Here is a 25471-nt window from a genome sequence, read left to right as displayed (position 1 = left end):
AAGAAAACCGAACGATTCTGTGCATTGGATGGTTTGATATCATACCAAAACAAATTTACACAAATCTCCCTACCTGCGCCATAAAAACATTTCGCGATTTCAACGAAAACAGCAATAAAACAAAAAGGGTTCTGTCTACCTAATGTGTACTCGAGTGACACGCGACAAGCAATGCATCGCTAAATTACCGACAAAAACAAAAACGACCTAACGGGGTATCTATTCCAACAGCTGCACCACCAAGTTGGTCACATAAACAATAAATAGCGAAACAATAAATGAAGGATAGCAGTACAAATAGATAGATAACTTGTGGCGGCATTCGTACACCACAGATCAATGTGTCTTGTTTTGCGTTGTTTTTTTTTTTTTTTATACGTAGGTACCTATGTAGATAGTATATCCAATTTATACTGATCTACTGTTTTGTTAATTGGAAATCTTATTGGGAAAATCATTCATGTATATAGGTACCTAAGATGAATCTGTTTTTTGAATGGGTTTGTTAAATGCAGAAATTGCTTAAGTGTGTAATTAAAAATTTTCAATCTTAAGCGGATACATAAAAGAAAACTATGAATTACATTATAATAATTGCCAAATATGTTATGTAGGTACATAATATGTAAGATTTATTGTGATTAATGATTTCATATGAAACAATATGTGTCTAAGTTGTGTCTATTTAAAAGTAAAATTAATCGCAATAAACATATAAAATGCACTATGAATGAATTAGATACATAGGTACTTAGATATTTGTGCAAAAGGAATTTCTTATTTCTTATTTTTTTTTTTTTTTTTTAAGCTTGTGCATAAGTGAAAATGTTTTTTTTTTTTTTAATATTCGCAAAATCAAGCAAATATGTAATAACACTTGTTATGATGTTAGAGCAACATTTGTAGTTACATAACAAAATATAATGTGTAAATGGTGAAGTGTATTTTTAAGAAGTACCTATAGTGTTTTGTAAATCGTGGGGTATTGATATTTCATAATGTAGTTTCAATAGAATAAAATATGAAAATGGTGAATTTGAATAATTGATACGTAGGTACGTATTACTTACATACATTCTTCATGGAAATGCACTTGAAGAAGAATTTCAGCTTCAAGAATTTTCTACAGCTGTCTTAATATGGACCCGCAACTAAATATGTGGTACCGTAACTTCTATCTGCTACACACAAGACACAATCTTCTTTGTGTTCGTCATTTTTGGTGAGCAATTTTGTTTGTCCTGTCATTGCTTTACATGTTTACATAGCACAAGTAACTCACTATTGATTATTTATTTTATTGTGTTCTCGTCTATTTCATATTCGCACATACATTCCTTAAAAACAAAATCTGTCGATGATTTTGTTCTGTGTATTTTCCTTTCTTTTTTTTTTTTTTTTTTTAGGAACGCGAGAGGGATTTTTTTGTTTTGTTTTTTTTTTTTTTTTTTTTTAACCCTTTAGTGGTTTCACAGTCACTACCGCTTTAGTAATTAAATTATATCTATTTACTTAAGGCGCGAAGCACAGTATTAGGCGTCGAAGGACCGTGAACAATAACTATAGAGTGGACTGTAATATATCTGTAAAATAATTCAATAATAAATGAAAAACGAATGTTTATATTTTCAATGGGACCGAACGTCCTCTTTATTGTGCGATCTTGATGTGACTGAGGAGAAGAGAGGGAGGGAGGAATGAGGAAACACACACGATCGTTGGTTGGTCTTGTTGGTTGGCATGCCATGCGTGTGTGTTGGTAGGCTTCTTCTTTAAATAGGCACGGATTATTTAACAATCACTATTGTCTCATTTGAGAAAATAACCATGATACTGTGGCATAAAGTAATAGCAGGACTTTACTTTAAAATAAATAGGATGTGCGTTAAATTTGAGCAGGAGTGTATTAATTTTTTTTATTTTAAAAGCTTACAAAAAAAAATTATGCAATTTAAAAGCCAAGTATTTCTTCTTAAGAATAAAACCATTTTTTAATTTTTAAAATGCGCAAAAAGTATAAAAATAATTTATTGAAAACAATCATTTTCATCAAAAAAAGCATAAAAAATTGTATACCATCTGTCTTAGCTCAAAATATTTATATCGATCAGGTTATGAGACATCTACAAAAAGAGCTAGAATTTTTTGAACTCGATCAAATTGGCTCCGCGAAATTAGGCCCCAGGAAATAAGGCCCCAATAAAAAAATGAAATAAGGCCCCAAAAAAATACACAAAAAACAACAACAACGAAATTTCTCAAATTTTGGGGTGTTATTTCATTTTTTGGGGCCTTTTTTCATTTTTTTTTTTGGGGCATAATTTCATTATGAAATAAGGCCCCATGAAATTAGACCCCAACACTTATTTTGGGGCTTACTTTCATTTTATTTTAAAAACAATTTGGGACTTTATTTCATATTTCATAATTTACATAAAAATGCTATACTAAATTATCTTTCAAAAAAACTGTTGTAAAATTCCGCTTATCAAGGGCCCAGAATTGGCAAAATGGCGCGATTTTTTCAGCTATTCTGTTATTTAATAATGCTTTTCAATGTTAAGATCGTGCTGCAAACTAATGCCTTTCCATGTTAAGACTGTGTAGTAAACCACCAGGGAGTAACAGAATAGCTACAAGAAATCGCGCGATTTCTTGCAGCTATTCTGTTACTCCCTGATGGTTTGCAGTACGATGTTTACATTGGAAAGCGATTTTTTCAGCTATTCTGTTACTTTCTAATGCTTTTCAATGTAAACATCGTGCTGCACTGCAAACAAATGCCTTCCAATGTAAAAAACCATCAGGGATCATTGAAAAAAGCATTAATAAGTAACAGAATAACCGAAAAAAAAAAACACAACAACAGTTTGAAACATCCTTGAGAAACAATTTTAAAAGTTCCGTCCATAAAGATGGTTCTGTTGGTTTGGGGTGATATTTCATTACCAAATAATAAATAAATTAATTATGAAAAAGAAAAATTGGGGTCTTATTTCATTTTTCTAAAAAAGTTCAAAACAAGTTGGGGCTTTATTTCATTTATTTTTGGGGCATTTTTTCATTTCGATGGGGCCTTGTTTCACTGGGGCATATTTTCATTATGAAAAAATACCCCAATTTGGGGCTTTATTTCATTTTTTCTTTTGGTGCCTTATTTCCTGGGGCCTAATTTCGCGGAGCCGATCAAATTTCATTAAAAAAAGCAAAAAAACATTTATTTTTATGTTCTCAGGCTATGGAATCAATTTTTTTGTTTGACAATATATAAAAAATTTTATACCATGTGAAAGCCTATTATTTCACCCTTCATATGACGTATCAATCTCATTTCAAAGATGCCTACAAGAGATGTTAGAATTTTTTAAAGTCAACCATGTCGAATTTCCACACTGAGATTACGGTATGTCCCACACTGGTGGCTGCTCGGGGGGCAACAGATTTCCACTGGTGTTTTTAGGTTTTTCGCAAGTTTCTTGAATTAACATTGTGTAGCTTATAGTTAGTCTATCGTTATGTGTGATATACCAAATGAAAGGTAATTGTATCAGGATGCTCATAAAAGTTTAATAAAATTTTTATCTGCTCTTGGTCAAAAGTTATAACCTGTTGAATTCTAAAATTTAATTTTACCGTTATCTCAAAATTGTGTTTCGAAAATGATTGAAACTTCGCAAACATTTAGTCGTAGTCATGGTCTATCATTACTCCATATACTTTATTCCTGTATCTATTAAAGAAAAAAAGATAAAAATAAAAAACGTTGAAAATTGGTTAAAAACGGTCAAAAAACGTGTTTTTTAAAAACTTGTTTCTTCCGTTATTCAGTCAAAACTCTTTAAACGATTCCAATTTTTTGCACATGTATGCATAAGGCAAAAACCTACATGTCCTATAAGCTTGAGATTTTTTGAACTATCCAAAAATACCCCTAAAAAGCAAGGTGTTTTTCAAAAATTCATATTTCTAAACGCAAAGTGTTGGAAAAAAATTCGTATGAGACGCCTAATTTTTTTTCCCTTGTCTTTCACCTGGCACCTTTAGAATTGTCAAAAAAAAATTCCCCTACCCAAAATCATCATTTTGTCATAGCTCCAACACGTGTACAATAATCAAACAAAACGTTTTAGCTTAGTTTCAAAATTTTTTAGAATTTTTTCTTAAATGCAGTTATTCTCAAATTAGTCTTATCTATGTATCTATAGCAAAAAAAATCAACTCTCTACAACTTCGCGTTTAGATTTTTGCCCAAACCTTATCTTTCCGTTTTACCCCTTAGTCTAAGAGCCGGCAGCATATTTTGGCAGTTTTGATATGTATAACCGAAATTCGAGTGTGCACATATTTAGATATGCACCACAGTATATCAACGGAACAAGTCTGGCAGTGATCTTTTTCAGCTTGCCCTTGCCAGACGCATCCAAAGTGCAGCAAAAAATCAATTTTTGGCGTTTTGGTATAACCGAATAAATGATACACCAAAAAATCATAAAAAATCCCCTGATTTCGAATCTGTGGGTACCGCAAGTTTCTTTTTCAGCTTTCCCCCCGCCAGACCGCTTTAAAGCTTTTTTAAGTGCATTTTTCTAATAAAAAACCTAATTAGGTACTTATTTTCTGTTAAGTATAACCGTATGATGGTAACAAATTAATATTCTATGTCTATTCCAGGTCTAGAAAATATAATTTTTAGCCAGCTATTTTTCAGCCTTCCCTCTGCCAGACGAATCCAAAGTGCAGTCAAAAATCAACTTTTGGCCTTTTGCTAGGTCTTACAATTTATTTTATTTTTTTCTAAATTAAAACAAAGTGCAAGTGTTATAACCTTACCATGCATCCTTAACTTACTCTTTTATCGTCCATTTTTTTAATTGCTTATACACATCAGTTGATTTCTTGTGAACTTCCTTTTTCCTCTTCCATCATATACATCATTCAAAGTCATCCTTCATTCACACCACGAACAGTGTATTAATATTTTCTGATGTATTATTTTTTTTTTTCGAAATTGTACCAAATTACATTAGCTGCTTGTTATATACGTCAAGGGAGGGAGTTCCGGAATATACAACGTAAATGCGTATATAATCTAAACGCTTTTATCCTCAATGGGATGAGGGGTTTCCTCGTTTCTTCGTCATATCGTATTTTTGGATGAATTTTTTTTTTCTGGTTCGTTGTATATTCTTCGTCGCGTGCTGTCTGTTTTGGAAAAAAAAGTATTTCCTGTTTGACAGACTTTACCCAACATGTAATCTCGAAAAAATTCTTAAAGTCATGCATTAGCAATAACGCAACATCATAACATAAGGGCCAAGGACGCTGGTACGTGCAGAGAGTGTGTGAATTATATGAAATCATATTTATAGGGTGTTTTTTTGAGGAAATTCGTTAAATTTAAGAGACGATAAAAAACAACATGAGAATTTTTTTAAGGTTCTTTTAGACTTGAAAGATTATACTTAAAATTTCTATAAGTTTTCTGAAAGACTTCCTTTGTAGCTGAGATGTTTGGTTTTTTTTTTAGAAAAGGCCAAGGATCTTCTGTAATAAAAATTCTGAATTCGATTTAATTGTTTTAATTAAAAAAATTAATCTTTGCAGCTTTTTACCTCCTTAAAGCTTCCCTATGATCGTTTTAAGGAAGCTCAAATTGAAAAACGGAAGTAGGAAACTCTATAAAGCTTCCTCCTCCCTAAAGCTTTTCTATGAGAGTTTTAAAGAAGCTCAAATTGAATAATGAGCTTACGGTAGTAAGAAACTCTTTAAAGCTTCCTGTTGCAAGCTGTTCAAATCTGAAACAGTGACCCGAGAGTAGAGCCCGTTACTAAATTCTTCTATCTAGGTCGTTCTAACACCCTGTGGAAAAAACTAAAGAAAAAAACAACCTGAATACGAGATTGGTTTATAAATAAGAAAAAAAATCTTCCCCACCACTATAATGTGTAATACCCTATACCCATCAAAACCACCATCACTTTTTGTACTCTCCCTCAATGGATATAGCGCTTTGCTCTTTTAACACTCAACTGTCTCGTAATATGAGATTTATGTTTGCTTAATATTTCTTTTGTCGTCATTCTCAATATGACACGTCTCACAAGTCCTTCGAGCTCCTCAAATGTACAAAGCTCTCTCTCCCTCCATATTTGAGATATATGTATACTCGTACAATCATATTCTCTACCCAAACCCTCATCGTTCTTAACATCCTTGAATGGTCTTATATTCCTGTCGTCCATGTCGATGTATGAAGAACCTCAAACCAATCAACTAAGCTGCCTCAGTGTCAATGGATTCGTCGATTTATGTCCGATAGCGGAGGCACTTAGACCAAAGCTATATCTAAGAGGTCCTTTCATCAATCTCTTTTCTAGGATTTTTTTCTGATTTGGGGTGGAAATATTATCACCGCTTCGATAGATTGAGTTCGGGGGGTGTCATTCCGAGTGTGTTGGGGCAAGTTAATCAATTTTAAAAGTGAATCCCGCGCTGACACATAAACACATGGAATTGAAGGAAAGTGCTTGTCAGATCTTCAAAGGCCAAGTTAAACTTCCCGATGGCCTTTGATTTTTTGGCCATATTGACCATTAGCCGATGACGACAAACGACACGTCACGACACAGGACACACAACATGGAGAATGATGATGCCTTGTGTCAAAATTTTTTTTACCAAAGTGATGGCTACATGGTGACGAACATACATAATTAGCTGCTAGATATTTGATGATATGGATGTCCTGATGTTTATCGTTTTTATATACGACGATATCCGCCGGGGAAAGATGTGATGGAAATTCATTAATGGGTCTCATCTGAGATTGATGAAGTATCGTGTCAATACATGACGAATGTGTGTGTAGATTAGGAAGTCATCATTTTCAAGGACTCTGGCATTTGGTTTGGTTTATGGCAATGAATTTGATGTTGATGTGTGTGTCCCCAAATCAACCCCGGATGATGTAGTCATTTTTAAAAGGTCGCCATCAGATTAAATGAGCTCATATATTTAAGATGATGTGTTCGAAATCAATTAGTCGCACAGTTATGAATTTTGTGAATTGGGAGATTTGGTTTCGGATATTATACTCGTAGTTGAGATGAGGTTTGAGAGTTGAGAAGTTAAGTGTATGTACAAGCACTTACTACGACAAATATAAGACAGAGATATTACAAATATTGAAAAAAGAACAAGTATTTTTTTTAATTAAAACCGGGTCGGGTTGGGCTCAAAATTCTGTATGTGCGAAAATTCTGTATTTCAAAATTCTGTAAATTTAAAATTCTGTTTTTTTAAATTCTGTAAATTCAAAAATCTGTATTCTAAAAGTCTGTAAATACAAAATTCTGGATTTCATAATTCTGTGTTCCAAAATTCTGTAAATGATAAAAGCAAATTTGTTTTGATACTGAAAAAATTGAGTACTTTTTTTCATTATCAAATCAATTTTGCTTTTATCATTTACAGAATTTTGGAGTACAGATTTTTGGTATTTTCTTTGCAGAAAATGCTTTCAAGTAAAGTACCAGCCCAATTAATTTGAATATTACTTACAGCTATTGGATTGAGTTTAAATAACATGCCCTGAATACCAAAATACTAGTAGATAATACGGTTTTATATATAACATAAATCCTTAAGTTTCGTTTTACGAAATAGCTCTTATACACTGTTATACTTAATACACATACAGGCAAGACAAAAAATAGGTTTGGAATATAAAGAATTCCAAAAAGCAAAACAATGGATTTGCAGAGTTTTGAAAACAGAATTTTGGATTTACAGAATTTTGATATACACAATAATAGAAAAGCAGAATAATGGAATATAGAATTATTTTCATACAGAATTTTTTATTCAGATACAGAATTTTGGTCATACAGAATTTCGAAAAACAGAATAACGACCCGTTCCCATTCAAAATACTTGCCTGCAGTGGCGTTCGTTGAGTCGCCGGGGCCCCGGAGCAAGACTAAATTTTGGGGCCCCTTTGATATTTGGGGGCCGCTTGGATACAAAAACAAAAGTACGTATACTCCATACATTTTTTTTTTATGACTTATTTATTTTTAGGTTTATTTTAATGTTTAAATATATTCGTAATGCACTTTGCTATACTTACATAAAATTTCTATCATAAAAGTAGTAAAGACTTGTACTAAATCTATTTAGAGACCCCTAAAATAAAAAAATTTTTAGCTTAAAATTGATAGTTCTGGGCCCTCTGTTCTGAAGTACTATGTATGTACATGTACATATTTGATTTTCCATCATCAAACATAATATTTTTTTCACTGTGAGCCCCCTGAAAAATTAATTTTGGGGCCCCAAAAATTAAATATTTAAAGTTCCTTAAAATAAAAATTTTTGAAGCTTAGAATTGATAGTTCTTGGGGCCTCTGTTCTGAAGTATTAATACATAGGTAGTTGATTTTCCATCATCAGACATAATTTTTATATTTTGGGGCCCCTGAAAAATTATTTTATTAAGTGCTTATATAAAAAATAATATAATTTTTTTGGAGCCAAGAATTATGTAATAGGTTCTAAAGTAATATTCGGAATGCCACCAATAACGTAATGTTTTTATTTTGGGCCCTGATGTATTTATGTTGGGGCCCCTGAATTGATATTTAATTTTCCATTTGATTGCTTTGAACCTCTGAAGTAATAACTTTATGAGGATATCCTCAAATAATATTTGTCATGCCATCAGAAAATTTGATGAATATTTTTGGGCTCCCAAATTAATATTTGATTGTCTCTCAACCAACGGGGTTCCTGAAAAATTATTTTTTGGGACCCTTCATATAATATTTTTGGAGCCCCCAAGTCATATTTTTTGGGGCTCCTAAAGAAATATTTAGTAGGTAATCCATCAACAAATGTAATTTAATTTAACAAACAATTTTTTTTAATTTTTTTTTTTTTTGATGCTCCGAAGTAAAGGCTTTTGGGGCCCCTGGCCTGAAGTTGTTTTTTGCTTTTTTGGGGCTCCTAATGTATTATTTGTGGTTGCAAAGATTTTTCAAGTAATATTTTTTGGGGCCCTTAGATAAAATTATAATTTTTTCTTTTAAAAAAGCAGTTTATTTTTTTGGGGCCCCTGGGGTAACCTTTTTATTAAATCAATATATATTGTGTGGCTACCAATGCATAATACATTACACTGAATGATATAATTTGTCTCTCTTGTATCCGAAGTGATTCAAATATATTTTAATTTATTTCGTAACTCAACAGTTTCCTTCTCTGCATTGTCTCCAGTTGGGACCCTGCGGTCGGTCGGGGGCCCCGGGGCGCCGCCGCCCCACTTGCCCCAAGGGAGTGTACGCCCCTGCTTGCCTGTCTTTTTGTTGGAATTCATTTTCCGTTCCAACACAAAAGAAAGATATTATATATTATAAATAAAAACTTCTATTGAAATCAAATATTCAAGTAGTATAAAATTTAGCGTTTCTGTCAACCATTTCAGTCCAAAAGATTTAGGCTTCAACCAACAAGTGTTTCTTAGAAAAGAAAGAGCTCCTCAGCAAGGTGTTTCTTTACCTACCCCGTTCTATTACAATCTCCATAAAAATTTAATAAGAATTAAATTCACCAGTTTTCTATAGTCTTCGAAAATAGGAATTCAAAATGATAAAATGAAAATCAATGAAACAATTTTCTAAAAGAAATTTGTACTTAAAAACTTAAAGTAATAATGCTAGCACATTTCCATACATTCAGTTTGCCAGTCAAAACATTTTTCAAAAATAAATCAAAAATTTCCCCCATCAAGGAAATTCAAACTCTCAACTTCCTCATTCATTCAACTTGACATTCCATTTAATTAAAAGAAAACCAATCGACTTGACTGCAACATTCATTAACAGCTCCTTAATGAATCTCTATGCCGAACGAATCCTCTTTCCTTATGAATTAAATTTCATATTTTTTTTTTGTCCTCACCCAGCTATATAACCTCTTCTTAAATGTTTTTAATGTTTAACAAAACAAAAAAAAAACTTTATTTCCAATGTTTATATGCAAACTTCCTTAATTATCTCCTACATAGCATAGACTTCGCCAAAGAAGCAAAAATGTGAATGATACGACAAAAAACCTCCAGCAATAAGTAACTCTTCTCTTCATCTTCTTCATCTCCATAATAGACGATTTACGAGTATGTACTCGTACAAGAACGAAAGTTTGTTAAATTAATTTTACAGAGAGAGATACGAGAAAAAGGATTTTTGTTTTTGCTTATGCAAGCAAAGGACATACAAAACATAACTGTACACATACATGCGAGTGTTATGGTTAAAAAGTGATTTGCATTCGAAAGACTATGAACCGCAAATATAGAACAAGAAACATTATTTTAAGTAAATCATTCGGTCTTAGTCGGAGAAGACTTGGCAAAAACTCTCTTTTATCCTCTGAGGTCAATTTACGAACAAAGTATAACGAATTTGAAATATGACTTACTGACAGTGGTTTTGAAGCCTTTCTGTACTGTGCTAAAGGCCTCTTTCTGACACTCCCCCATAAAACACAACACACTGATGAAGTACTAAGTTTTGTAATTTATATAACTATAAAAGAAATCCTCACAGTAGAGGCACGAACAATTAAGTTAATTGCAGATACATAATTTTTGTTTGTGTAAGGGCCCGAGTAAAAATGGAATTCCGCCGCACCACCGCTGCGCCACGTCCGCACCATTTCATTTTGAATGAAAAATTCGGTGGACCACCACCGCACCACGACTGCACCATGATCAAAAAATCTATTCTCGTGCTTATACAAATGTTAAAGTCGTCTTCAAAGTTATTTTGACTTAAGCAACAAATTGCCAGTTTGTACAAACATGACATCGAGTGGTGGTCGAGTGGTTAAGGCGTCGGACTTCTAATTGAAAGTGCTCTGGATACCCGGGTTAGAGTCTCCTTCTCGTCGGTAGTTTTTTTTTTTTTTATTTTTTAATGATCCAAAATTATGTATCATGGTGCAGCAAATTTTTCATACAAAATGAAATGGTGCGGACGTGGTGCAGTCGTGTTGTTGTGGTGGTGCACCGAATTTTTCATTCAAAATGAAATGGTGTGGACGTGGTGCAGTCGTGGTGCTGCGGTGGTGCTGCGGTGGTGCAGCTGTGGTGCGGCGGTCAAGATTTTTTTTATTTTTTTCTTTAAAAATTTAATTTTTTTTTTTTACTCGGAGGGGATACATTTTCTTTAACTGTTTGTAGCAAATTTTGATTCTTTTATTTCATTTTTGTCCACTTTGTATGACCATTACTGTATTCTAACCAAACATAAATGGATGAGTAGGGGAGAGTGGGGCTAAATGTAACAGGGGTAAGAATTAACAGCTAAAAAAAGCGATGTTCCTTTCAATATTAAGAAACGCGTAAAGGAGAAAAATGCTCAATTTTTGCATATCTACCGGCACATTTTCTTCAGATGAAGATTAGACGACAGGGTGAGAAGTTACACTAGTGGTGCCCAAAAAATGCGTGTTTGTAACTTTTTTTTTTAATTTTATTTTTGGTCTACCTCTTTACCCGAAAAAAATAGAGTGCTAAGTGTTTTTTTGTTATATGCAACTGTGTTTTGGCTCAAATTGCGTGTATATGTTATGTCTATATCAGTTTCGCTTTTTTTTTAAATTGATTTTATGTGCCAAATTTCATGCTGGGGCTAGTTGTAATATTTTTCCGGGGCAAGTTGTACCATGTAAAAACCTACCTATACTGAAAAATTGTTTACCTAATATAATTAACAACCCTGAATATGAATGCTTGTAATTGAATTTGTATTTATTTTGAAATTGGAAACACATTTTTGAACCACCACTTGAATTCATAAAGCTTATAAAACAATTTATGAATTCGAATAACTTTTATTTAAGACTACTGTCAAATTTTCTCTGGAAATCTTGGATTTGCTCCACTTTTTACAAATTTGCACCAAAATTTCATGACTGAGGTTTGTTTTTATTGTTATTAATTAAAAATAAATAAATATAAACAAATAAAGGTATTTTTCTCTTATTTTTAGTTCTTGGTACAACCTACCCCGGTATGTGTTACACTTTGCCCCGTATATGGGGTAGGTTGAAACAACACGATTTTTTTTTTGGAAGCTTTATTTTTCAACATTACCGTTATGTTTTGCTAAATTTTTAAGATGGATCTCTGAGCTAAAACATGGGTCTTTAATTTAAAAAAGGTCCGGTTGACCCACTTTCAAATTTGTAGGAGAACCATCGATTTTAGAAAAAAGTGTTACATTTGGCCCCACTCTCCCCTACACATAAAATGCATTGGGTTTATGCGAGATTCATCGTTTTATCACCCCAGCTATATGACGTATAGTGAAAAGTGCATCAGGAGACCATTGCACCATTTGTCTAATTGTGTGATATTGTGTGAAACTTATGAAATTTCGTGCTTTCATTTTCTCTCTCTCTTTTTAGAGGTCTATAGTTGATAACAAAACAATTGTCCTCTATCAAATGCTGGTGCTGCTTTTGTGTGAAGATGTTGCACACACATTCCCCAGCAACATCTGGCATTTTGGGTTTGAATTCAGAGAGATTCATTTGATAAAAAAAGAATTGTTGAGGGAAACAGAAAAAGAGGCCAAATATTCCCAAAAGAAACAAACGAGCACCTCTATTCTATAACCACCGACAAAGACAACGTCAACATCACACGCAAAATGCCAAAGTTTAGGCCTTTGTTTCAGGCTTTTAGGTTCGATTCAATGGTCATATTGAGATTTATCACGTTAAAGCAAACGAAGAAGATTTCAAAAGACCCCCAACATTTGCATGGAATGCTATATGATGGAGTAGTATTTTCATCAGAGTCACAGGTTAGGTTATAGTGTGTTGTATGGACGATAGTAAAATGATGACCGGTAATTGAAGGAGTACCTAACCTACCTTACCTGTACTGTACCTCTTTAATTGACATTCCCAAAGAATAAGCTAATAGAATGCCGAAGATTGGATTTTGTTTCTTTTTTTTCTGTTTTGTATTTTCTGTTTTGATTCATTAAGGTGTGCACTGTCAAATGAATGTGGGTTTAAGGAACAAAAAATGTAAGGTGTGCTATACGCAAATCAGATACAAGTCTTACACACTAGAGATCAGCAGGTTAGGCAAAGTTTTATTTTAAAATTCAGGAAGGAACGATCGAAAGTGCTTGTAGGTATTTTCTTCTGTGTTAGAGAGATTCTTGAATTAACAATTATTTTTTTTTGTTTTATTGTGCAGTAAATAAAATGCACGACTGGGGTCGCACGTACTTGCTCTTGCAGTTCAAAGCACTTTTATGTTAGTCTACTTGTAGATTTTAAAAGCTGGCTCTAAATTTAAAAAAAAAATTGATATTGAGGAAGAGCCGACATTTAGGGCATGAAAAAAAATTTTTTTTTGTTATTTGACTTTTTTGAGAAAAAATAAAAATGCAGTTTTATTGCCACTGCTTTAAATATTACGTATACAAAGTTTAATCAAAATCGTTAGAGCCGTTTTTGAGAAATTCGCAATATCGTATTTTTTTGTATGGGAGGTATACGTTCTAAACGAGATATAAAAAAACAAAAAAAAACCAACTTTCAGAATTCTATAAAAATCATCTGTACCAAATTTGAAGAAAATCCGTCCACCCGTTTAGGCTGTGGAAATGTGTACAGATGGACGCACAACCGCACAGACGCACAGACGCACAGACGCACAGACGCACAGACGTACAGACGCACGGACGGAATTGCGAGACCCACTTTTTTGAAATTCTCCATCATCGTAATGTTGGTTTTGATTAAAACCTCAAATTTTTTTTTCGACACGAAACCAATACTTGCCCTATAGAGCAAGTAAAAATGGGTAAAGTTGAAAAAATTGAGGAAAAAATTAGTTTTTCAAGATTTATGGGATAAAAAAACACACTTTATTTGTTTAAACAATAGACTTATATATATCATTCAAAAGGTCTAAGAACGCTCCTTCCAAAAACATATAACATATTGAGAATTGTAAATGATTAAGATATTCAAAGATTAACTCGTAAAGTCTGTAAAAATGTTTTTTTTTTTGTAAATTAAAAAATAATGAAGGGTTCCAAAAATATAAAAAAAATATTTGTATGCATTATTCTACCATACTAACAGCCTACACTATGTAATTTGTCGGTGTATTTTCAGTGTCGAACCGTATAATTTACCTAGCCAAAAAATTGTTGTAGGTACATAATGCTAGTACCTTACTTTTTTTGTCTCATTTATTTATGCTCATCATCTAGATACGGATTTACTTACAAAAATTTACACTTTTTGAAAGAACATAACATACAAAAGGGAAAACCACATTTTTTTGGACAGTTTTTATGTTTCCCAATGGCTGCAATTCTTAAGCGCCTTAATTCTACAGGGCATACTTTTTAAACATGATTAAAGCCCAATTCTCTCACTATCCATTAAATTAAAGCCTCCATTAAAAACAGGAAGTTTTAAAATTTGTATTTGATTTGTTAAATTTTTAATGGGAAAGGTCGGGATGATTTGACACGTTAACAGAATTTGCAAAATATTTCATGGACTATTTTTCAGTCAGTAGTTATTTAATTATTTTTCCAACTTATAAGGAACTCAGTCTTTCTATATTCTCTTTGTCTTTTTCATTTCTTTTGAATTTGAAAAGCTTTAAAACTAAACAACAAAAATAGCTTTAAAAAAATTAATACAATTCATAAAAATATTTTTTTAAAGCCATTATGACTTGATAAACTTGTATTATTTGGCTTCAGTAACTTAAGAAAACTGTTTCGTCTCATAAAACCCGCAATCCAAGCTTTTGCCGCAAGTTTATTAACATTCTACTGGCTTGGGTATTAAATTTTGTTAATTTTCAATTTCATAGAACCAATTGTTTAGCCAATTCATATGTCAATCCAAAACGTAACTTTGAGCATTTTTTTAAATATTCAACAAGCTCGGGACCTGTTGTAGTGATTTGTTTATGCGATTATTTTGTTTTATGTCGATCATTAATTAGTCGTTTAGAATCTCTTTAATAACATTTTCAACATTTATTTCATGTTAGGTTAGGTTACGATGATTTCTTTTATAAATGTTGGACATGTTCAATATTCTAAAAAAAAAAAAAAATGGTTGCATTACTTTAAGTGTCTAAAAAACACTTGTAAACACACTAAGGAAGATTATTTTTCTACCTAAAAAAATTACATTAACCAGGTAAACAAAAATAAAAACACATCTTCTTCAAAGAGCAATCATCGTAACTATCTTCATTTGCTCATCATTTGAAATGCAGATAAGTTAGTAGTTTTCAAGAAAAGTACTAATGTCAATAATTCCTCCTCCCTGTCAAATCATCCATGGAGAGTGTATAAATTGGGCCTCAATTGTACCTTTGAGCTTGTTATACTTCTGCGACTCATCATTAAGCTTTTTCAGGAGCTAATTTTGGATTGTTATAATGTTTTCTGCAACTTTTCTCCTGAGACACCTCAAAAGACGTTTCCCATGCAATTCAAGCAGGCACACAGTGGTGCCTCTGGTGCTTTTTGGCAGTAAAACACACTTTTAGACCAGTTATTACACTATTTCAATGATTTTTTTTAATTAGCATAATTTTGACATCTCTTTCATTTATGTTTCATAACAAAAATTGAATACTTTGGGGTTATATGGTTGCCAACTATGTTTTAAAGTAAATATTAGAAAATATGATATATAGTGAAAAATTTCAATGTTCAACAAAACTGAGAATTTATTTTATCTGTGCACCAACTTTTCTAATAGATTTTAATATTCTAAATTAAGAATGTTCAAATCACTGAAGAAGAATAACACTTACCAAAGTACTTCGCATTGAAATAAAAATGAGGTAGATGTAACAGTTAACTTTGAACTCATTTTTTAACAAGACACTGGGTGATATGCATAAAAATTTAGTACTTACTTAAAGTATAAGGTGAAAGTAAATATACTATAAATTCTAGTAAAAGGTAAAATTCATAGTATTTACTTAATTTCGTATGCATAAAAAATTACCTGCTAGCAGGCAAATACTTTTAGTAGATACTAAATTCATCCAAGTAAATACTAGAATTCACCCAAAAATGATAGTAAATACTTTTTTTTTGCTGATTGGTATTCTGTTTGTATTTAACCCTAGTAGGTATGCTGCTGAAGCGAAACCAAAATTTTCTTACAAAACAAGCGCAACGAAATTGTGAAATAAAAATTTTGTTTTAGCTTGGCCAACAGAATTCTTACCTATGCCCGAACCTTTGAAAAAATTAAAATCATTCGTCACTAGCATTTAACTGTCCGTAATTTTACTTTGGTGACCTAGACAAATTTTAGTTTCGCTTTAACAGCGTACTATTCTTTACAAATAAATTGTTCTAAAAGTTTTACCGTGTAATCCAATACAAATTTTTACTGTTTCTTAAATTTGAGTTTATGAACATCTGTTCGTGCTATTTTGTGAATCAAAAGTAAACTTGACAGCAGCATAAAAAAAAAACCAACTGGAGATAGCAATCAGACATGACATGACGGCTTTAACGATTTTTTTCTCGTAAACGACACCAACGATTTGAATAAAAAAAATTCGAACAAAAACGTTTTAGTGGCCTTAATATTAAAATAAAGCAAAATTTTCAATAAAATCAGTTTTGGATTCGATCGAAAATTTGTATGAAAAATCTATTTTGAAAACGGCTCAATGTATTAATTAATATCTTCTTTTTAATGTTATACCTTTTTTTGGTAAATTTGTGAACATTTTTATATAAAAAAAACTTCTTTTTAAAAAAGTGGCTCCAGTTCCAAACTTTTTTTCTAAAAATTCTTTGTGATGCATTTAAAAAAAGTTTTTTAACTTTAAACAAAATTTTATTTTAAGTTTTTTTTTTAACTTTTGAATACCTACCTAATAATCTTTTGTGAATTTTTAAAAAGCTTTAGGTTATAATTTCAAACAACTTTTGACATAAGATCAAGTAGGTACGCGACCCAGTTTTGCTTATTTTTTTTAATTGCGAATTCTTTAAAATATATTTATTTATGGCTATAATAAGGTTAATATACTGTTCGCAATTCAATTATGATTCAGAGTTGAAATTATCTCAACAATTTTGAAACTTGACATTTCTTAAAAAAAAAAACTTACCTATTGTACAAAATTTACTTTTTATTTACAATAACGACTTACCAATAAATTGTTTACTTAACCAATCCGCATTTTTCCTTTCATATTGATAAAGTTGTTTAAAATTTAGCTCGATAATCGATCTTTATAAACTTTTTGGTAACTGATACATAAAAATTGTGACTATTCGAAAAATATTAACAACCATCCATGATCCGATTGCGTCAAAATACGACTCAAAGCTGCTATTCATAAGTTTCATGGCTTCATATATTGCGGTTTTAAAACAAAAAAAAAGTATATACTATCAATTTTACAAGTTGGTATTTTGTAACTTTGAAAAAATCTAGTAATTCCTAAAGAAAAAAAGTACTTACTAGTTTTTATGCATACGGAATAAAGTATTTGCTGATAAAGTTCATCCAAAAAAGTAGTTACTATGACTGATAGTAAAAACTTAAATTTCAGCATTTACTTGATTTTTATGCATATCAAAAATAGTATATACTTGAAAACTCTCAAGTAAAAGCATTTACTATTTTTTATGCATATCACCCACTATCGAGAGGCAAAAAAATATGTGCAGCATATTTACTGATGTTTAATTTGCACTCACTCTGCCAAACTTTTGATCTTCAGAAAATCAACTTATGACCAGGTTTTTACTGCAAATACTCCTATATGCGATGGTTTACAGCTTACAAAAACTATCACTTACATACAGATAACTCATGTCATTAGTCACTAACTCGCAGTTGTAAATGTTATTTTGCATTTATGAGTAATTCATTTCTTAAGAGGTCTTGGGACAAAACAAATTTTATATCAGTTTTATCTCACTGTCCCTATTCAAAAGAACAACACTGTATTATCTTCCTCCCAATATAAACTGTCATCAGTATTTTATCAAAACCACATCACAAGCGACACCGCATTGAGAGATGATGAATCACTACTTGCAGAAAATTGTATAGTCTTGCGTTATAAAATGTCTCTCTGGGATTTATGTAGATACAGTATGTGGTGGGTATGGTCGTATCTGATGGGTGGATTGATGGGATTGACAGGAAATAGAGGTGAAGAAAAAAAATCTCAAATCAAGATATGAGTTATTACCAAATCATTTTAATAGAGATGACAGTGAAGTCGAAAAAGTTCACAAATTATGTTAAAACCCACAAAATGACAAATAACTATGATGAAGATGTTCCTACTCGTAGATGATGATGTTGTTAGTTGTTGATTCTTGTGTTAACCTAGATTTTTGAGAGAAGATGGAAATGCTTTTAATAGATATGGTGTCCTAAAAAATGGTACTAAATTTATAGGAACTTGACCTTTTAAGACCTTTAATAGATACCTTAAAGAAGTATCGAACGCATGCATAGGTATAGTCCGTTTATGATATTTAAGTCGTAATCAGGTCAAATTTTGGTCCTTTTTAAACTTTTTCACTACAATTTTTAACGTTTTTGTTAAATGGTAGTTAACAGTAAACACTGATGGGCTTAAATTATTCAAAACGTACAATTTATAAAACTAAAAGCCTATTCAAACGGTTCTTCAATACATTTAACATTATGTCATGGCCAAATTTTTTATAAAAACCAATTACATCCGGGGAAGGAAGACTTGCAAAATTCAAATTTAAATTCCACTCATCACCAAAAACTAATTTTTCAGTCATCGAACTAGGTACCTACAAACATAAAATCCAAACGAAAGACACAAAATGTCTAAACTAAATAAGGTAAAGAGGTTAAGCCGTGCCTTGAATATAGAACCCAAGAAGAGAACGAGGCAAAATAAATATATTTAACAAAAGTAAAATGAAGATAAAAAAACTTCTTCTTCTTCTTCTTTTTTACTCATCCATTGTCAATTCTATAGCAATGAAATTAAATTGCACCTCCATTGTGGTCAAGTGAGCAGAAGAAAAAAAAAAAGATTCTTTCTTCCCAATCACACCTCCCAATTCCAATTTCAATCCCAAGACCATCAATATATGAGTTTTTTTTTACAACAACAACTAAAGAAGAGGAGTTTCAAAGCTCACCTCACATTCTTCTTCTTTCAATTTCAAGCAGGTGAAAAACCTTAACGGTCTCATGGATATCTATCTAGCACACAACGATGATGAGAAAACTACTATGACGACCGACCGATGACGACGTTTATTGGACAAACATTATTGTAATCGATTGAGTGCCTTTTGTATTAGCACCTTTTGATGGTGGTTTTGTGCGCGCGGTTAACCCACCTGAATAAATTTCTTTTACATAATCGCGCACCGCGTTGAACTTAATGGTGAATGGATGGGTTTAGCTTGTATAAGTATGTATCTATGTGGTATGGAAAAAAAAAAAAGTAGGCAAGTGTAAACACATTTTTGCCTGCTACCACCATCGAGGCAATGAAAACCAAACAACCAACGTCGATAACCGATTAACCTGACCAATGATGTCAAGAGTATTAACTTTGGTATTGTTTGTATGCATTTATAATTATTTCGTAATATTTTGAACAAAAAAAAAAAGTTTACTTCAGACAAAAGTGGAGATCTGATGAAATTTTGATGAAAAAATTATGAAAACCGACATAAATTGCACGAAATTCTATGTATATTGAGAATTTTAAACCGGTAGCCACCAATTAACTCAGTACACTCGAATTGACTACTTAAGCTGACTTGTTATACAGAATAAAACTACCCACAGTTTATTAATTTAAGAAATTGACGTGATCTTTTCTATTGTCACGGGTGGGACAGAAAAGGTTTCGAAGCAATTCATTTTCACAATTTCTGCGAGTTAATTTCTATATTTTTTATAAAAAAAATTCAAAATCGCTAATTTTCATTGCAATAAATAAAAGATTTACAAGCATGGTTTATAAGTCGTCTGCCGGTTATTTCAAAGTTATTTCAATTTAAGAGAGAGTTATTTTTATAAAGCAAATACAAAAAAAGAAGTACAAAATAATTAATATTTATAATTAGATAAAAAAAATGAAAATAAAGACATTCCACAATGATATGCTACAATTCATGAATTTTTAAAATTCAAATTAAAGAAAAAATACAAAATGGTTGTTAAACAATATTTCAATATTTTTTTTTTTTTTTTTATTTTTGAATAAATCCGGGCTTTTAGTTTAGCTAAAACAAAAATATAATTTAATAATGACATTAAATATTTAAAAACATTTTTTATTGAAAAGTGTTGTAATAATGGAATACATCCGGGCTTTTAGTTTAGCTTAAACAAAATTAATGTTAACTACATATTTATCACAGATTGTGAACTTAATTCTTTGAAATATCAAGATTAAAAAATTAATGTTTAATGTTAAAAATTTATATAAAATACAATAAAAATAAAAAAAAAAAAAAAACAATTAATAGACAAATTAAAAAGAAGTTTCAAAAAATTTCATGGACCTGTTTTATCGAAAAATGTTACATATTTTTAATTTTAAAGTTTAAAAAACGCTTTTTAATCTTTCTTCGTTCTTAGTCTTTTCAAAAGAAGATGATTTAAGACAATGAAAAAATACTAAAATTAGCTTCCCGAAAAAACCAAATATATTTTTGGTGGTTTTTTATTGTTTTTTATTCTTATTTTGTTATTCTTGTAAAAAAAAATTCAAGGTTTTAATCAAAACCAACGTTACGATGATGGAGAAGATCAAAAATTAGATTGAAACTTGGTATAATTTTTGCGTAATTTCCTAGACAGGTTTTTTAAATTTTTTTTTTTTAATACCTACATACTGTAATGAGACATTACATAAGCCTACACCACATACTCCATACATCACGTGAGTCATGCAGATAAGCCTGTGTGATGTGGACGATCGCATTACAACAACAGTATACAGATAACAAAAGACCAACAACATAACAAAACATTGTGGTGGATTTTTTCTGTGTCTTACAATTCACATCATGTTACTACAAAAATAAACATAAGACACCGGATAAAATCCAGTACAAATCGAGTCGTGCTTGAGTTGGAAAAGTACCAATCAGGTGTACAGAGTGCTTCTCCGCTTTTTGAAAGAACTAGGTTCCAGAAGTGGATTACCAGGTTCTAAAATTAGTGACGTCTGCTATCTCAGACTGTAGTTTATAGTGACGTCTGCTATCTCAGATTGTAATTTATAGTGACGTCTGCTATCTCAGACTGTAGTTTATAGTGACGTCTGCTATCTCAGATTGTAATCTATAGTGACGTCTGCTATCTCAGACTGTAGTTTATAGTGACGTCTGCTATCTCAGATTGTAATCTATAGTGACGTCTGCTATCTCAGATTGTAATCTATAGTGACGTCTGCTATCTCAGATTGTAATTTATAGTGACGTCTGCTATCTCAGACTGTAGTTTATAGTGACGTCTGCTATCTCAGATTGTAATTTATAGTGACGTCTGCTATCTCAGACTGTAGTTTATAGTGACGTCTGCTATCTCAGATTGTAGTTTATAGTGACGTCTGCTATCTCAGACTGTAATTTATAGTGGACACTGCTACCTCAGTCAAAACTAGGATTAAGTTTATGAACTTGAATTATATAATGTATATGGATTAAAATTGTATTAAGGAAATTGTATAATGTTAAGATTCTAAAATGAAATATTGTAAAACATAAAACCTTTGTAAAAACATTGTAAAACACTGAATATAAAAGGAAACAAATAAAGTGAACCTCAAAAGCTAAAGTTTGTTGCTTCTTTAGTTAAACCCTGGATCCGACGAGTATACCCCAGCCTATGACAAAAAGCTCCTCACAATACATACTAGGGTGCTTCTTAAAAATCAATTTTCGATTTTAATGGGACACCCTTTCATTTTGTTCTTCCTGCCTTAAATATAAATTGGGTAAAATTTGGGCCAGTTTACACACGTTCTAGGTTTTGAAAAATACACCAAATTTTGTTTTTTATTTCCCAAAATTTTAAAAATTTTTATAAGAATTAAGTACTTTATATTAAATTTTTAGCTGTTTTGATAGAAATTTTGATAAAAAATACAGCGGAATAAAAATTTTTCAATATTTTTGAATTCGACATTTTTTTTTTGTGTTATTCTGTAGAATAGCTAACTAAGTGATCTTCTTAATTGAAAAATTCAATGTTTTTATCTGATTGTTTATGAGCCTAATATCTTTATTAGTCAGACAGTTAACTGACTGTTTATTAAAAGATTGAAAAATCGGGTCTTAAGCGTAGATACTTTGTATTGTAACAAAAAAGTTTTTGTTAAAATTGATCTTTTTTTTTTACTTAAATCTTAGTGAATGTGAGCGACCCCTAAATTTTAATATTAAAATCGGAAAAAAATACCATATACTATGCTTATATGGTAGAACATAATGCAGGGGTGTCTCATTGAAAAATCGAAAAAAAACGTTTTCGAGGTATTCCAATTTTCTCGAAAACGGCTCTAAAGATTTCGATCAAATTTGATGTACGTAATAGTCCTATTAATTCTTAGTTTGTTCTCCAAAAATTCGGAGAACGGAAATATGGCGTTGCCGTTTCTAGCAAAAATTGACATATTTTTAAAGTTCGTATATTTCATCAAAGCATAATGCCAATTTTATTCAAAATTTACAGACAGGTACTTCTTATCACTTGTAAAATGTAAAAAAAAAATTAAAAATTTAATTTCGTTAACTTTATGTTTTTGTTTTATTTTCTTCTTCTCGAAACTTAACAAAATCATAAATTTCCAATAGATATTAAAGATTTCGACACTTTGAACTACAAGGGCAAGTACGTGCGACCCAGTCGTGCATTTTATTAAGAATGAAATTCGATTTTGAGTTGATGTAATTTAGTTAAAATAATTCGTTTTGCTCAGGCACAGCCGTTAGGCTCTCAGTTAGAAGCTTTTGTAACTAGACGCAAAATTTAAAGTTGATAATTTTGTGCACTTAATAAATTATGAAAGTGAACCAAGTCATTGCTCATAAACCAAATTTAAACTAGTACAAAACTAGTTATTATTAAATGGTTAAAATTTATTTAAAAGCAAAATTTAACATCTTGAATATGAAGTTGTAACTCGGTCAAAACGTTTTTAGTGACTTCTGGATTCTGTTTTTGTTTTTATACATTTTTTTAGACTTTCCTTCAATTTGTAAAAATTGGAAAATATTCATTTTTAGCTAAAATGATTAAACTTAAAAAAAAATGTTCTTTTAAGCAAGGAAATAGAATACAAATTTTTGGTGGACCAACGCACACATAAAATATGACTAGACCCGATTTCAGTTACAATAGTAGTTCCCATCTTCAACAAAAACATGCTTGATCACCTCAATGATATTGATTATTGCATTCAAGACTTTTATAACATAAATTTTGTATGTAGCGTGCTGTTGGAATATTGCATGTTTAACATGCTCAATAGCTCATTTTGGTCAATACACTATAAACAAAACGTTTGGCTGTAATTCATACAAGGATTTTTTAAAAATTAATCTAAAGTTTTGCAAAAATTGAGTACTCTTGAATTCCACAAACGACAGCACTGACTTCAACCCGCCTCGATTCCACAATCAGGTGCGGGTCGGCTGTAAATAATAAAGAAAAGAAGAACCCTGGTTTGTTCAATGATTGAAACATTTTTTTTTCAACTTCTGTTCTTTCTTTACTATTTTCTTTTTTGTATTGTTCTTTTATCGGTAATTAAAGTTTTGCGGTTTTTGCTGCCCATAAATGGTTTTAAAAAAAGAGCGACCGACATTGGCACTTGATTGAATTCCAATTCAATGGACATAAATGAATTTCCTCGAAAACCTGCATATACTAAAAAATGGGAGGTGGGCAAGGTAGTGGGTTGAAATTTCGCGGACCACCCATCATCAAGTAGAAAATCGAGCGGATGTTTGTGCTGGATTTTCCAATGATGATGGGTGATGGGTGTTATATCCCACTTCTGACACTCTCTAGCATCAAGGTTCTGCAGCAATCAACTGAACACCTTGTGTTGTATATAGTAAACAATAGCGCGCAGCATTACTCAAGAGCTCAGTCAATTAATTACAACTTCACACCTTTGCATGGCACAACAAAAATGTTAATTGAAAGTTGTTCTTCATGTACTTGTACACATCAGCGAAGAAGAAGAAGCGTCTTTTTGGAGAGTTTGTTATTGTTGTTGGTGGTATATTGTGTGTTTCTTCTAGATGAGATGTAAGTATTGGGCTCTATCATCAAAGACACCCACCAAGGAAGCTTGAGGGAGAAAAAAATTAAAAAATTTACATCTGCATAGCGTCACAGAGTGCTAACAACGTTGCACGCACGTCAATGTTTACTTTAAGCAACTTTTCGCTTTTACAGAAAATCTGGAGATATTGTAATTTTCAATCACATCAACAGAGGCATCGCCGCTGGTACAATGTCAGCATGGCCTTGGGTTTATTAATTTTATTTTTTGTATTCAAGTTTCTCCAAGGTGTTTTGTAATTAACTTTGGCTTGAGCTTCAAATGCAGCTTCAGGTGGTATAGTGTGCTGCATTATTATAGAAGATATAGATAGATAGTTGTTGTTGTTGGTTGGTTGTGACTTGTGAATGACCCAATAAATTTCCTTCTTCTCTTTTGTCGAGGCTAGAGAGTGAGAGACTTTGGAATGATGATGATGAAGATGTTGATTGTTGATGGCGATGATGTTGATGAGATGTGCCGTGAATTTGTTCGTTTTTAAAGAAGTTGTTTTGCAATAGTTTCCTCTCTTGTCAGTCTTATAGTGATTGTTAGTTGATGTTGATTTTGCTTTAATAACCAAACCGTACCTACCTTTATTTTTTTTTTTTGTTGATGCCTTACCTTTGGTGCCTTTATATAGAAATAATTGTTTGCATTTGCTCATTAATGAGGCTTGAATTAATTTTTTCATCTTTATTTATTTTTTTTTCTTTCAGAAGACTGTCGTTACATATCTCAATGCAGTGGTAAGTTTGTAAAAAAAAAATTAAAAATTACATAATTTTCAGTTTGAATAATTTTAAATGATGTCAGTTGTATTCATGTAGTTTTTTTTTTTTCTTGTCGTTTGTTGTAAGTAAACCAGGTCATGTTGAAGGTTAGCAAAAGCTGTTAAAGATTTAAATCTTTATATAAGCAAGTGCATCTACCAGTCAATAAATTTAAGAAAATGAATTATTTATTTGACACTTAATGAAATAAAATTAGAACTTCGTGTTTATTTTTAAGCTTTTTTGAACAAGCTGTCATCTTAACTTAGCAAAAAAGACTTGAAATTAGAAGTTTCATGAGTGG

General features: G+C 31.5%; 1 protein-coding gene across 10 annotated transcripts in view; it reads left to right on the top strand.

Annotated features, from left to right (window-relative positions):
• The window catches only part of LOC129906313 (leucine-rich repeat-containing protein 4B), a 250417-nt gene that overhangs the window by 153973 nt on the left and 70973 nt on the right, over nucleotides 1-25471 (top strand). For 7 of the 10 annotated variants that reach the window (XM_055982017.1, XM_055982021.1, XM_055982015.1 and 4 more), the window contains one exon: nucleotides 25114-25143. The gene's annotated coding sequence lies outside the window, so the exon portion shown is untranslated. The remainder of the gene's footprint in view (nucleotides 1-25113; nucleotides 25144-25471) is intronic. The other 3 variants (XM_055982023.1, XM_055982018.1, XM_055982022.1) reach the window with 1 other exon arrangement.

Source organism: Episyrphus balteatus, chromosome 1 (assembly GCF_945859705.1).
Source record: "Episyrphus balteatus chromosome 1, idEpiBalt1.1, whole genome shotgun sequence".
Taxonomy (NCBI): Eukaryota; Metazoa; Arthropoda; class Insecta; order Diptera; family Syrphidae; genus Episyrphus; species Episyrphus balteatus.
The sequence above is the reverse complement of the archived record's forward strand: the minus strand, read 5'-3'. Positions and strand labels throughout refer to the sequence as shown.